Raw genomic sequence first — 15,468 nt, 5'->3', positions numbered from 1 at the left:
GGGTGACAGTATCGATACCAAGGCCCCATTTTCATAACAGAATGCATTTTTGGTATCGATACTCATAGGGGTATCGATACTGCAAGTAGAGTATCGATACTACTTACTTTGGATTGTTAGATTTGATCCGTTTAAGGCCCGTAAAAGCTAAGTACAATCCATAGCAGTAAGACTTAGTCCGTGAGTGACATAAATGACCAAGCATACCTAAAAACAATTGTAGGAGTGGGTCACAATAGATGTAACCATATTAAGAATAATACACTAAAGTATCTTTAGTCAAGGATGTATACATATTGTTAAGGACGAGGATCATTACAGAGTATGCACCGACAATCGGTACAACGAATAAGTCAAACTCAGTACTATTGAAAAGCGTGAGCTTAGAGAATGTCAATGAATCCTAGAAGAGTAAGTCATTCCTTTCAACCCGAAAGGTATTGAAGGGAAGTACGATAAGAATAACTAGAGTGTCTTACTCTGTAATAAACCCGAGTCAGGTATCGGGCTAGCTAGTGCTTGAGACATTGATAAGCAAATTTAGTTGTCGTCTTTGAATCATGAAACATGTAGAGACGTCTTTTAAGTCAAAGTGGCTAAAGCGTCCCTAACTAATGAATGATCTGAATAGAGTAGTTAATAAATAACAACAATAATAGACTAATAAGCCTTCGCATAACGTTCTAAATGAGAGAACGAGTGAGGTAGAAACTATGAGAGGATAACCTCACTTTAGTGAGTCCAATTAGGCTATGGATGTAAGTTTCAATGAATGTAAATTCTGGTTCTTACCTCGAGGATTTTGAGTATTAAAGATAGGATAGTGTGTTGTCTTGAGATGCACATAAAATTTCTCTGACCACACTACTAGACCAACTCATATTTGTGTCAGTCATGCATGTATAGTCCCATCAATTCAGTATGTCATATATGTTAAAGCTTGGTTTGAAGGTTATATGAGACCGAGCCAATGCTTCAGTTTGTACGAGAATTATACCGATGCTATGTGACACTGAGTTTCCCTCGTGATACTTGATGTCTATGTGAGGACCAAAAGATCATTTAATATGTTTTGTAGGAATTGCACCGATGATATGTGACACCGAGTTCCCTCAGTAACTAGTGTCTGAGAGCTATATGGGACAAGATACTAGTCAGGTTTGCATTGGATAATGCACAGTATATAAGGTTTACATTCAGATAATGCACAGGTGTATCAATGTCTAGATAATGTGTAAATGTTCAGTCGTTAGGGTTAGAGACCCTTTACAGGTATTCTCATGGGGAGACACTTAGCAGAGGATAAAGGGAAGCTTAAGACTCCTACTTCAGAGATAGAACAATAAAGCCTTAAGTTGGTAGCACTTGATCTAGATTGTGCATGTACCTATTGCTTAGTAGCATGTCTTAAACATGCTTATGTTTATGGAATTATTATGTTGCTCTAGATTAGTGATTATACTGTTGGGCTTTGTAAGCTCAGTCTTTAGATGTTTTCCGTTGGCAGGTTAATAGCTTGGGCAGATCATGGGGCATCGTCGTAACATGAATTACAACATCTCCAACAGAGTACTGTATTGTATCTTTAGTGGGCATATGTATTCATCGAACCTTACTCATGTATTCAGTATATTAAACTCAGAGTCTCTATTATTTTGGTTTTAAATTATATCTCACGGAGCTCCATTTTTTGTAAAATGTTTTTATAACAACTATTTATGTTTTATCTATGATAACATTCATTACGTTTAAAAGAAAAATGAACAGGTTTTGAAAATCATGTGTTCCCTCAGTATCCTAGTGTAACACTTTAGGCCCAATCAGGTTTATGGTGTTACATTTCTTATTGATGTGACAGGTCCACGTGTGATGTCAAGTCAACAAAAAATATTTTTAAACTATTTTTAAATATATTTTTATAAGTGTATATGTAATTAATTATAATTATAGTTTACTGTAAAAATAAGTTTTTACTAAAGTGTTGTTACACATAGACTTGTCACGTCCGTATGAAATATTGACAGTTAGTCAACTAACAATTTTTATCCAATCAGGGAAGATTTTGCTCCAAAATGAAACGTTTGGGGCTAAAATGCTCCAAAAAAGAATAAGGAGCAAAGTTACTATTTGTGCATATGTTGTGGATAATTTTGTTATTATGCCAAAATAAAATAGTAGAAGATAGACTAAAGTGGACTGAAAGAACTTAGAGATTAATATAGAAAAATATCCAAGTCATGGACTTTACAAAGAAAAAACAAATTTAAAAATTAATGTATACCAAAAAATAAAGGACTAATGTGAAAGAAACATCCAAACGGTATGGACTAAACAAATATTTGTCCCATTATATTGAGAACTCATTTCTGGTTGCCTAAATTGATGATTTAAGACCATATAAATTATACATTTAAATTCCAATCATCAACATTCTTGGTAGGATACAATTTATTCATTGCTTTAAGCCAAATCAAAGGTTTTAATCATTTAATTATCAATTTATAGGAACTTATTAAAAAAAAATACTAGCATGATTCTTTTCAAACTTAAAAAAATAAATATGATTGTATTATTTATTAATAGTCTAAAGTCCCTACATTAATATGATAAAACATCATATGAGAGAGAAAAAAGAGAATAAATACGACAACAATGGAGACCAAAACTAATAATTTAGATGGCGCATGTTTATTTTCTCTCGATGCAAGTTAGTGGAACTATGGATTCTGAATTTTTTGGCCATTCTTTTCATTCTTTGTTTTCTCTGTTCATCTTTGTGTTGCTTGGATTTGGATTTCGCTTGATGACTGCGGACTGATGGAATCTCTTTACTGTTGGGGATGAGCAATCTTTGGAATTTTTCCCGCCGATTGATCGGGACGGTTCAATTGCTGTTAAACCCCCACTGGAGGTCTTTCATGAGGGTTTATTGTATTGGAAGTATTCATTGGTTGGGTGATTCATTGGGTATACCCCTAATTTCAATTCATACAGAAGATTATGGATCTACTATAGGGGAAACAATCTCCGGTGAAGGTTAGTCTGATTGGTGTAAATCTTTTTATTTTTCCCTTTGTTAATTTGACGACTAAAGACTGGGTATTAGAAAGCAAGACTTGGTATATTCAAAATATACCATTGTTGTTTCGTAAATGGGAACCTAATTTTAGGCAACTTGAGTTTGATTCAATTCGATTGCCGATCTGGGTTTATCTTTACAACGTGCCTTTTGAACTTTTTACTAAGCATGGTCTTAATTATGTAGCAAGTGCCTTAGGTGTACCCTTATACATGGATACGATTACGACTGCGAAGGAGTGACTTGAATATGCTAAAGTGTGTATTGAAGTGCAGAAGGGTTGTAAAATTCCAAATAGTGTTGAGGTTATTTTGCGTGATGGCTCTATGCTAACTATTCAGGTGGAGGTACCCTGGTTTTCCCCTTACTGCTCATGGTGTTCTCTGTTTAGGCACTATGATAAGTATTGCCCTAAGATTGGAAGGATGACTGGTGAGGTTTGGAAGCCTAAATTGATGGCTTCAGGATCGGGGGTGGTTAAAGATGGTGGTGTGGTTCTTGATGATGGGGTGTGTGCAAGGGATTCATCTGGTTAGTTGGAGTTTGTTCCTCATGGTGATGTTAGTTCGGTGGAAATTGGGGAGTCTATTTTAGTTGGGGAGGAAGTTAAGGTTGTAGAGAAGGATAAGGTTGTTGTTGCTTTATGGATTTAGGTTCTGGATCCATTGGTGGTGTAGGGGAGCCATTAAATTGTCTGGTGGGGGAGTTGGGGGATGGTTTTCCCCTTTCTACCTCGATTCGTTCATACTTTAAGAAAAAGAACCTTAGAGAGTTGAAGTCTACTTTTTTTGGTGGCTCACATAATAAATGTGCAGTTTGGGCTACTATAGAGAGTGATATTGTTTCTATGGTTCAAGAGGGGCAGTCGAGGAAGCCAAATTATTACATGAGTTGAAGGTGAAGAAGAAATATCATCTTGATAAAACTCGAAAAGTTGGTGAGGTTGTTGTTGTGGGATGTTCTCTTCAAACTGTTGTATTATGATAGATCGTTTCTGGAATATGAGGGATTTTAATAACCCTGATAAGAAGAAGAGAGTTATGAAAAGATTGAATAGCCTGCAAGTTGATGCAGTTTGTCTTTCGGAAACTATGGTGAAAGAAGAAAAGTTACCTAGTATCTCAGTTGGTGTTTTTCTGGTTGGTGTGTTAATTCGAATCACTGTAATATTACAAATGAACGTATATTGGTTTGTTGGAAGCAAGGGTTGGATCATCAAGTTTGTTATACTGCTAATCAGCCGATAATTCTAAGGGAGAGTCATAAAGGTGTGGGGGTGTTTGTTACTGTTGTGTATGAAAGTAATCCTGGTGTTGAATGGCATGCTTTATGGAATCAACTGAGGCGTGTTAGGAGTATAGTAGGATCTTCCCCTGGATTATGAGAGGTGATTTCAATATTGTTGTGGATACTTCTGAAATTTCTGATTGTGATGGATCTCCTTGTCAAATCACTGATAAATGAGGGAGTTTAAGGAGTTTTTGGAAGAGGTATATTTGGAGAACCATCCTTATTTGGGACCCTTGTTCACGTGGTCAAACAAGTAGGAGGGGAATTACTTGGCTAGGAAATTGGACAGTGTATTGCTAAATTCTAGTTGGGATGTTAGCTTCTCTGATTCATTTGTTGAGTTTAAAGCTTCGAGGGACTTGGATCACTGTCTTGCGTTGCTTTAGATGTTAAATGAGTTTTCTAGCAGTCAGCTGAAACCTTTCAAATTTTTGGGTAAACCATCATGAATTCTTATCCATTGTAGGGAGCTCTTGGGAGGATCATGCACAGGGGAATCCTTTGCAAGTCTTGTTTCAGAAACTAAATAGGCTTAAGGGTCATTTGAAGGAATTTAATAAGCAGTACTTTGGGGATATCTCTAGAAGGGTGGCTCTTAAAAAATGGAACTTGAGAAGTAGCAATTGGCCAATCTTTCTGCTGATAACAAGGGTATTGGTGTGGCTTTGGAACAGTCCATTTCTGCTGAATTGGCTGAGTTAGAAAGGGCTGAGAACCTTTATTTTAGGCAGAATGCAAAAGTGCAATGGCTAGAGAAAGGTGATCAGTGAACAAAATTTTTTCATTCCACTGTTACTGTAAAGCAAAAGGGAATACCATTAGGATGAGAATGGTAATAGTCTTGACTCTTTTAATAGGATGTCTATAGAGGTTATGAAGTTTTTCTCTAACATGCTTGGTACGGTGGATCTGAAGGTTGATGGAAGTAATCTTGGTACATTGAGTGATTTGCTGCAATTTGATTTGCCTCCTGAAGTTAGTGAGGGGATGGCGATGGAGGTTTTTGTTGAAGAAGTGAATAATGCTTTGTTTGGACAGGAAGGGGATAAGGCTCCTGGGCCTGGTGGGTTTACCTTATTTTTCTTCAAGGTTGTTTGAGGTATTGTGGGATATGATTTAGTGGAAGCTTTATAGTATTTCTTTGCTTCCTCTTCCATGGTGCCTTCTTTCAATGCAACGACCAATGTACTTGTGCCTAAGGTGCCAAATCCATGCATGATGGACTTTAGACCCATCTCATGTTGTTCAGTGGTATATAAGAGAATCACTAGGATCATTGTGAATAGACTTATTGTTTCTTTCCCTAGTATGATATCGTTAAATCAAACAACTTTTGTGCGGGAAAGAAGCATTATTGATAATACGCTTGGCTCAGGAGTTTGTTAAAGGTTATGCTATGAAGTCTATGTCTCTAAGATGTGCTTTAAAATAGGATTTGAGTAAGGCTTTTGACACTCTGAGTTGGAAGTTTATCCTTGATGTTTTGATTGCGTTGGATCTTCTTGAGATTTTTAGAGGGTGGATATACGCTTATCCCACCATCTCTCATTTCTCACTCTTTTAATGAGAGTTTGGTTGGATTTTTTAAGGGAGCCAGAGGAATTAGACAGGGGGATCCCTTTCCCCATATCTCTTTGTTCTGAGCATGAATGTCCTTTCAAAACTGTTGGATGTAGCTGCTGCGAAGAGTGTATTTGGTTATCATCCTAGGTGCAAGAAGGTTAGGTTGACTCACTTTTTCTTTGTCGATGACTTGTTAATTTTTTTGTAGAGAGAATGTTGATTCAATTGTGGGGATCTATTGTGTCTTGGATTTGTTCTATAGGTGGTCTGGACTTAGACTTAATCCAGCGAAAAGTGAGATGTTTGTTTCTGGGATTAGTGATGCTCAAAAGCAGGCCATCTATGATGTCTCTGGGTTCCAGTTGGGGTAGCTCTCGATGAGGTACCTTGGGGTCCCTTTAGTGACTAGGAAATTGTCTGAAACTGTTTGCAAGGCTTGATTGAGAAGATTAGATCCAAGTTGGGGCAATGGGATGCAAAAAGGCTCAATTATACAAGTATGTTGCAGCTTATTCGGACTGTTCTCTTTGGGATATCTAGCTACTGGTGTAGCAACTAGTCCTACCTAAGGCTGTTATTGATAGGTTTGAGCAGCTTGTAATGAGGTACTTTTGAAAGGGTTGTGATGCTGCTGCTTTGGGAGCAATGGTAAGCTGGAAACATATATGTTCATTAAAGTCTGGGGGATTTAGGAGTGAGGGATTTGTATGTTTGGAATAAAGCTTGTCTGATTCAATTGATCATGAACATCTTATCTAGAGAAGGGTCACTTTGGGTGGCCTCACTAGATACTTATGTGTTCAAAAGTATTGGTTTTTAGTTGGCTGGAGGAAGTTCGACCTCTTTTGGGTGCTGCTGATTTGTGTTTGGTTAAGATTAACTAGACATGGACCTTTATTAGATGTGTTAGGAAGAAAGTTTCATAGCACAAATTTGTGTGGTTCCCCCTCCATGTGGCCAAATCATGCAATTGTTTATTGGATGGACATATTGGGTCGGCTCTCTACAAAATACAGACTTTTGCATATGGGAATAGAGATGAGAGATCTAAGAGAAATATATGGGTGTGTTTAAGAGAGTAGTGAGCATTTATTTTTTGAATGCTCGTTCTCTAGAGGCATTTGGCGTACGATTTTGGGGTGGTGTAATCTGTCTCGTGCAGTGATGTGTTGGGACATAGAGTTAGTCTCGGTTGTTTATCATTTTAAGGGTAAATGTCTTCTCACTTTTATTCTTAAGATGGCTTGGGGGCTCACTTGTACTATGTTTGAGAGAAAAGGTATTGTAGGTTATTTAGGGGTGTTGCTCGGGATACAGGGGAGATATTGGATATTATTCGAGGAGTGGTCAAAATTAAGCTTAGGGGAAGGGCCATTGATAGGATGAATTCTGTAAATATGGTTCTCTGTGTAGAGTAGGGCATTTTTTAATTCTTTGTTTTATTTGATTGATTGTTAGGGTCTTTATTTTGGTGGACTCTCGTAGATGTAGCAGGTTTCCTACTTCTGGGATAAATGGAACATAAAGCTTATCAAATATATATATATATATAACAACAATGCTTTAAAATATATTTTTCATGCCTCATCTCAGTACATAGCTCTTTATTTATATAAACTAAATTCTAAGAAACGACAAAGTCAATTAGAGCCTTTGGGGCCCTCCTTGCTCTAGTTCCCCTGAAAAAAGCTTGGTTCTCCTCAACTGCCAATTCTTGCTCACCAGGCTCATCGTGATTGTGGTTTGTTACCAGGTATGGTAACTTAACTATTCCATTCATAACATTAACCCCTTCTTTGATAGCAACCTTGTCCTCAAGGTTATTGTCTCCTCAACCTGAGTGATAGTTGTCGATATGGTTGTAACTTCACAAACACCCAACTTCCAATTTCCAGTTATAATTCCCTACGATGTTTATCAGCTTGGTTTTTCATGCGAACTTGGGCCCGCCATAAATTGTTCTTCAATACACGTAAAAGTTCATCCCTCTCTTGCAGTTCCTGATTCACTGGATTGTTCTTAGATCCTCCCTCTAAATAGTTAATCATAGCTGGTGGATCTCATCCATATAACGCTTTGAAAGGGGTTATTCCCGTTGAAATTTGGTACGCCGTGTTATACCAATACTCCACCCAAGACAAATGTTGTTCCAATTTGCTTGGGTCCTCGTCTGCCATGCAGCGAAGGTATATCTTGAGACATCGATTCAGTGCTTTCATTTTTCCTTCCGTTTGAGGATGATAAGCTGAGCTTAATCTAGCCATTTCAATCCATATTTCGCTGATAAAAATTCTATCCTAATCACTTACTAAAGACTTTGGAATCCTATGTAACTTGACCACACCGTGAACCAACACTCTCGCCACCCCTTTACTATCAAACTTACGAGGGAGTGCAAAGAAATGCCCATATTTCATCAAACGATCAACCACAACAAGAATGGTTTCTTTTCTGTTGGACTTAAGTAATCTAACGATGAAATCTAAGGCCAAATCTTCGAATACCTGTGCAAGAATCGACAATGTTAGAGAAGTCCTGTTGGTACCAGGCTTTCACTCTTCATTCTTTGACAAGTTTGACATTGTCGAACATAATTGTGAACATCTTTTCTCATGCTCTTCCAATAAAAACTCCCTGATAACCGATGGTAAGTCTGATTGATTCCTGCGTATCCTCCTAGTTTCGAACCATGGTATTCCCTTATTAAAAATTATCACAAAGTTATCTCATTCGGCCCCAGAATTCGCCTTTGGAAAATCCTCAATCCTTCTTATTTAGTGTAGTCTGATCCTTCGTGAGTCCCTTCCTTGATCATTTGTTTAATTTTCCCAATCTCTTGGTTATTTTGAGTTTCCAAACAAATATCTTCCAACACCTCAAACAATGGTTGTGAAAAAGCCATAAAGTTTGCTCCCACTTCTCTAGACAGCGCATCGACCATATCATTTAACTTTCTAGGCCGAAAATGAATCCCAAAATCGTAACCGATCAACTTGGACAACCATAATTATTGTTTTGAAGTTTGGATTATTTTTGAGTGAGCTCTCGAAGTGATCTTTGATCGGTTATTATAATAAATTTTCTTCCGAGAAGGTATTGTCACCACTTCCCTACAGCTTGGGTGATAGCAAACATCTCTTGGTGATATGTTGATGCCCCTTACATTCTCGGGCTCAATTTCTGGCTATAAAAAGCTAAGGGTCGTTGTCCTTAGTGTAATACTGCTCCTATTCCCACCCCAGAGACATCAGTTTCTATGATAAACTCTATATCAAAATTCGACAATCCCAAAACTGGAGTGGAGAAAAGATAATCCTTCAACTGTTATAAGCCTTTTGAGCCTCCTCGGACCATTCAAACACGTTCCCCTTTTGAAGCAGATCTTATAATGGTGCATCGATTATGGCAAATCCTTTAATGAACTTATGATAATATTCTGTTGCCAAGAAATCCTTGAACTCCTTTCACCGAAGTTGGTTTCGGCCAAACTCGAATAGCTTCTACCTTTGTTGGATGCAGTGCGAAGATTCGATTATCTCCTGCCTAAAAGCACACTTGGAACGTTTTACCACGAACCCATGACCTCGCAAGGTTTGTAATACTTGTCTTACATGTTATACATATGTTTGTCAATCTTTTCTATAGACTAATATGTAATCCAAAAACACAAGCACAAACTTACGTAAATAGGGTCTGAATAAGTCGTTCATGGGTGCCTGAAACATTGAAGGAGCATTGGTTAACTCGAACGACATTACGAGAAATTCTTAGTGGCCCTCATGTGTTCAGAATGCGGTTTTAGAAACATCCTTTGACTTTACTCATATTTGGTGATACCCCACAAGCAAGTCAAGCTTTGAAATTTTTTTTTGATCCTCCCAACTCGTCGAATAGCTCCTCGACCGTTGGAATCGAAAATTTATCCTTGATGGTAATTGCGTTCAACGCTTGATAATCAACGCAAAAGCGCTAGGTTCCGTCTTTCATCTTCACCAACAGAACTGGAGACGGAAAAAAATGTGGCTATTGCGGATAAGATGTTGTTCCATGAGTTGTTGCACATGGCATTCTACTTCTTGTTTCTGAAAGTGGAGGGTATTGATACGACTTCACGTTTATCGGCTTGCTACTTGGATCTAAATGAATCAGATGATCTTGTTCTATTTCCGACGATGATCGCTTGTAAATGTATATGCTAACGCAAGCAAATATGTACAAGTATACACAATCGATGCAAGTAATATAGTAGTGAGTGAGTATCGTCTCCACAGGGATTGAATTAGAAATATATTTTCACCACAACTAGAACTAATGTCATAAACTAAATCCTACTAAGTATTTGAACTAAGAACTAATACGAAGAAACTAAGAAGAATAATTCAATGATTTCAGAATAATGTAGTCGAGACAAAGGAAGTATGCAGACAGATAAAACAAAACAAGTATTGGTTTAAATATAATGCAAACAACCTCTCATAATCAGACGTGTCACAGAGCATTGATGCTAAACTATTGTCTTGACAACAATTATTCTATGTTTTGAATGAATTATTATGCCTTACTAAGCTGCCCGACAGGATTACTAGGTATTCTTGGACGATTGCTATGGTAATACCTCTCGGCGTTAACTATAGACGTTGTCTTAACCTACTCTAGCAATTATGCCTTTTAGTCGCTTCAAACTCACTCTTTATCTCTAAGGTAGACAAGTTAGAACTTCACCATCCCAGATTCATTCCTTTGCTCACGTTGATCTATCTTAATTCTCTCGAATCTAAGAATCACTATCTAGACAAAAGGCTATCTCTCGATGCTCTTACAATGCCAAGACAAGTTTTACCGAAACCCCAGGCGATCTCTCGATGCTCTTACAGTGTTAAGGTAAAATATTTAAACTATGAGCAAAACATTCATAAGAAAATATAAATCATCATTCATAAACATAAAAATATTGTTTAGGCAAAACAAAGTTTAACACCAAGTAAAGCATTCATGGTTTTATCAAAGATCATCCAAGATTTAACCATTTAATACAACCCCAAATAAAATAAGAATTAAGAACAAAGAAATAACGACTCCCAAAACTGGGGGCTCTGTCGTGACAATCCTGATCAACACCACACCTGCCTTGGTGATCACCCTCTCTCGAAGCCTGATCACCTCTCTACTATCATCTGGCTATGGAGAACACCAAGGAAGATTGGTGGGTAAACGGTGGGAAAGCACTGCAGTTGCTTGCTCACGCCTTAGGTAAAGCTCTTATCTCTTCTTCTTCCTTGCCGCTTTCTCTTTGCGGCTACGGCTGAATATTTATAAGGAAACATCTCCTAGGGCTTTGCATGCTTTTGGAGTTTCCTTAATTAGTCGTTATTAATTTCCCAAGCTTAAAAAGGAAAGGCGGCTGTCAGAACAATCAAGGCTTGCTTGCCAGTGAAGTAGGTCATCCAGCTGGCATGTGACATAGGCGATTTCGCCACACCTACTTCAGACTTCTTCAGATAAATCTTGCCTCGGCGAGATAAATCTGCTATTCACGTTCTCTTCTGTTCCGTTGACCTTTGCAACTTTTCATTGTCATGACTGAAATGTTCTTCCTCTGTAGAATTCCTGCACAAATACAACTCAAACAACCCTTTCTCCTCAGCAGCATCAGTCAAACAAAATAAATCTTGCCTAAGCAAAACTTATCTACCACAGGCTAATATAATCTATATGCAACTAAATGCAACTAAAAATGTAGTGCATACTTTTTTTAGACGAGCAATAACTTAAGTGAAAAGACTAGAAATTGAGTCTTTTTTACGGTGTTATCACACCCCCAAACTTAAGCTATTGCTTGTCCTTAAGCAATGGATAATAGCTAGAAGAAAATCAAAATTGTCATGGCAAAGCAGTATCAAGAACATCATCAGGTTTGAGATTTCAGCCCTCAGCAAAAATATTTGGCCTCAACATGTTCGACAGTCATATCAGTCAAGTCCCTTCCCTAGTCAGGATCCTTTGCTATGGTGTGTGCGTGATTGTAACCAGTCTATGCATAGAGGTAATTAGAAAATTTAAAGTAAGAACTTCTAGGTTGTCAAGGCAACAAACTATTCATCAGGCTTAGTTTATACTCCTATATATTTATCAACTTTTATTCTCTTTTATCACACATTTTTTTTATTATAGGGGAGTCAGCTCATCACACCTACCGTTCCACACTCTAGGTGAAAGGAAGCATATCTTCCACCCCAAGCTAGTCGGGCAGAGTCATCCTGTGACTACTTTCATTCACTCATATGCCTTGGCTACTCTTAATTTCTTTTGGAGTTTTTCTTATTCATGCCATTGCACAGAGGAGTGTCCCTTTGTGTTTTTCGAGTTTTTCAAGTTTTTAAACACTAAAGAGTTTTTACTTTACCCTTAGAATATTTTTTTTGAAGTCTCAATAATTAGAAATTTTTTTCCTAAAAATATTACAGATTACCTAGAGCAAAGACAACGTACAACCGTGTTTATAAATTTCAAAGAATCAAGGCTAAGGTTGGTTCTCTTCTTTAGATAGTCTTAACAATAATTTCTGGCCTAGGCAATAAAATTCTGCTTTCATCATTGGGCATCCCTAATTCATTCCTAACAATAATATTAACCTGTTTATGTCATGACAACCAAAATTTTTAACCAATTGACATCAATTACTATTTAACAAAGTATGGCAGAATGGTACAACACATCCCCCAAACTTGAGGTGTGCATTATCCTCAATGCATGAAAACTACACTATATGATTTTATATGTAGATGCAAAAGAAAAAAAAAGAAAAACAAAATGATAATTAAGAAGAATAACTTATTTTGGTGGGGTGGCTTGACTGGACGCCCTCGTGCAGCGTCGTTTGGGAGGAGAAGGACTCTCGGATTCGGAGTCTACTGCTACTAGGGAGGGAGATGGCTGATGTATACGCCATGCTGTTCTCTTGTAGCGATTTTTTCTAGATGAGGCGCGTGCTGGAATGGACTGATCGGTTGCAGGAGTCTGTTGTGCTGAGATAGGTGGTAGACTAGGAATTTATATTGGGACTGGTGGTACTGATTGAACCGGGGACAAAATAGGATCATACTCGGGCTGCTTCGGTACTGGCATGAAATCTTCATCAGTTAAGAAGTGGGGTAGAGTATCATTGCTGCTTTCGGTGGTCGAGAAGGATGAGGAACTGAGGAACTCTTCTGTGTCGCTTTGGCCTCGTCTGGTACGGGTGGGACATAGGTTGCCAGTGGTGGCACATCGGTGGACACATCTAGTGGAACGTATGGAGGGACATAAGATGTCGAGGCATGGAATGTACTGCCGTCTACATTGTAGTTGAGGATAACACTGGGAAAGGTTGGCAGTCTAATCATTATGGTCTGTAGCAACTCCTTGATGAAGGCATTGAGTTGCATGTCCATTTCCTTGGCATACTCAAAGTAAATTTTCATGTGGTCCTCCAGGCGTCCAATCTTTTCATGCGTCTCTCGCGTGTCCGTGACCACAACAACCATTCTAGCCGCGGCAACCGATTTTGTGCCTTGCTCCAGATCTTCCTTCGGGTTGTCATCATTTAAACTCATCAACTCGGGGACCTTTTTCTTTATAATACCCTCCTTGGGTTTGATGAAATCTTCGAATGGTTCCTCAAGAACCTTTTTCTTCCTGCATAGCGCAGTTATAAGGTTTGGAAACAGTAGGTTACCCCGGTTCCGTTTGGCACAGTCATGGATTTGCTCAAGAATGATTTCTCCCATGTCAATCTTCCTACCATATATGATCGAGTGCAAGAGCAGTAGTCGCTTGACGAGGAAAGTGATGTTGTGGGACGTTGGCATCAATTTGCCTTTAAGAAAGTGGTTCCATAATTTAACGTGCGGTTTTAGGGCTCGGTGATCTACTCGTTTCCTTGTGGGGGCATTCCCTTTGAAATTGGCCCACCCAAAGTTTAAATTCTTTAGAACTCCGATGTACGTTTCTTGATTTGCTTTGGCCATAAATCTCTTGTGCTGATCATCCACTTTCCCCAACTTAAAATATTTGTTGAGTGTAGAGGGGGAAAAGAGAATGAGTTTTTCTCGAACATATATTGTGTGGTTGGAGGGGTTCTCAAGATGGGCATAAAACTCCTGCACCATTACTGGTGCTACGGCGTTAGGATTTCAAGCAAACTTCTCCCAGGTATGCTTCTTTATGACGTCCATCACCTCGGGTCCAAACGGCTCCTCGCCCTTGGTTGGAAAAACGAATCCATCTTCCAAATATACTTGGCGTTGCTGAATGGTTTTGAAGCGTGCTTCTGCTTCGGCTGTTTGGAAATGTTCGAAACTCTATTTGGGGCTAGGGTCAGTCTTGATCTCACCATTTTTCTTGTCTGAATTTAGTGGTGGCAATAGGGAGGTATTTTTTAGAGAGAGAAAAAAATTTTGGTTTATAGAGAAAGAGGGAAACATGATGAAGAAGAGGTTGGTGGGTAGTTTTTCTTGGAAAGTGATGGGTTGTTTCGGGGTATTTTAATCTTTACATGGTGGGGAAAAGATTTCTCATTAAATGAGAAATATGTGATTTGACATAAAGGAGGAGAAAAGATTTCTTTCCCCCTTGACTCTGCCGCCAAAACCTTGTGCCCTAGTTTGTCCTTTTTCCTTCATGCATGCTTCAACTCCCCATGCTGCCACGTTTTCCTTGCTTGCCTACAATATGAAAGAAGAAAATAATAAAATAAAATGGATTAAAGCAGAAAATAACTTAACTTATTTATGTACAGAATTCAGATTTTCGTTGCCTATGCAACAAATAATTGCTCAGTTATGTAAAGAAAACTCTTGGGTATCATATGCCAACGATGCCGGTTTGTCACACATGACTGGGGCTTCTTTGTACTCCTTGAGTCTCTGTTTGTTCACCTTAAAGATAGAACCATCATTTTGGTTCTGGATTTCAATTTCTCTATTGTCATGGACTTGGTGAACAATGAATGGTCCTGATCATCTCGATTTTAGCTTGCCTGGGAATAACTTAAGGCGTGAATTATAGAGCAGTCCTTGTTGTCCAGAATAAAATTACCTCGGCAATATTTTTCTGTCATGCCATCGTTTTTTTTTCTCTTTGTAAAGGCAGACATTTTCGTATGCATGTGCTCTAAATTCATCCATCTCGTTCATCTCCAAGAGTCTTCTTTCTCCAGCAAGTTGAGCATCCATGTTTATCTTTTTGATGGCCCAATAAGCTTTATGTTCAAGTTCAACCGGTAAATGACATTCTTTCCCGTAGACCAGCTTGAATGGGGACATTCCCATCGGTGTCTTGAATGTTGTGCGATAAGCGTATAGTGCTTCATCTAGCTTCGGCAACCAATCTTTTCGACTTGGGTTGACCATTTTCTCAAGGATCTGCTTGATTTCTCGGTTAGACACTTCGGCTTATCTATTCGTCTGAGGGTGATACGCCATAGCAATTTTATGTCGTACTCCATATCTTTTTAGTGCCTTGGAAATCAATTTATTGTAGAAATGTGTGCCTTCATC

Source organism: Hibiscus syriacus, unplaced genomic scaffold (assembly GCF_006381635.1).
Source record: "Hibiscus syriacus cultivar Baekdansim isolate YM2019G1 unplaced genomic scaffold, ASM638163v2 tig00000773_pilon, whole genome shotgun sequence".
NCBI lineage: Eukaryota > Viridiplantae > Streptophyta > Magnoliopsida > Malvales > Malvaceae > Hibiscus > Hibiscus syriacus.
Note: the sequence above shows the minus strand (reverse complement) of the source record.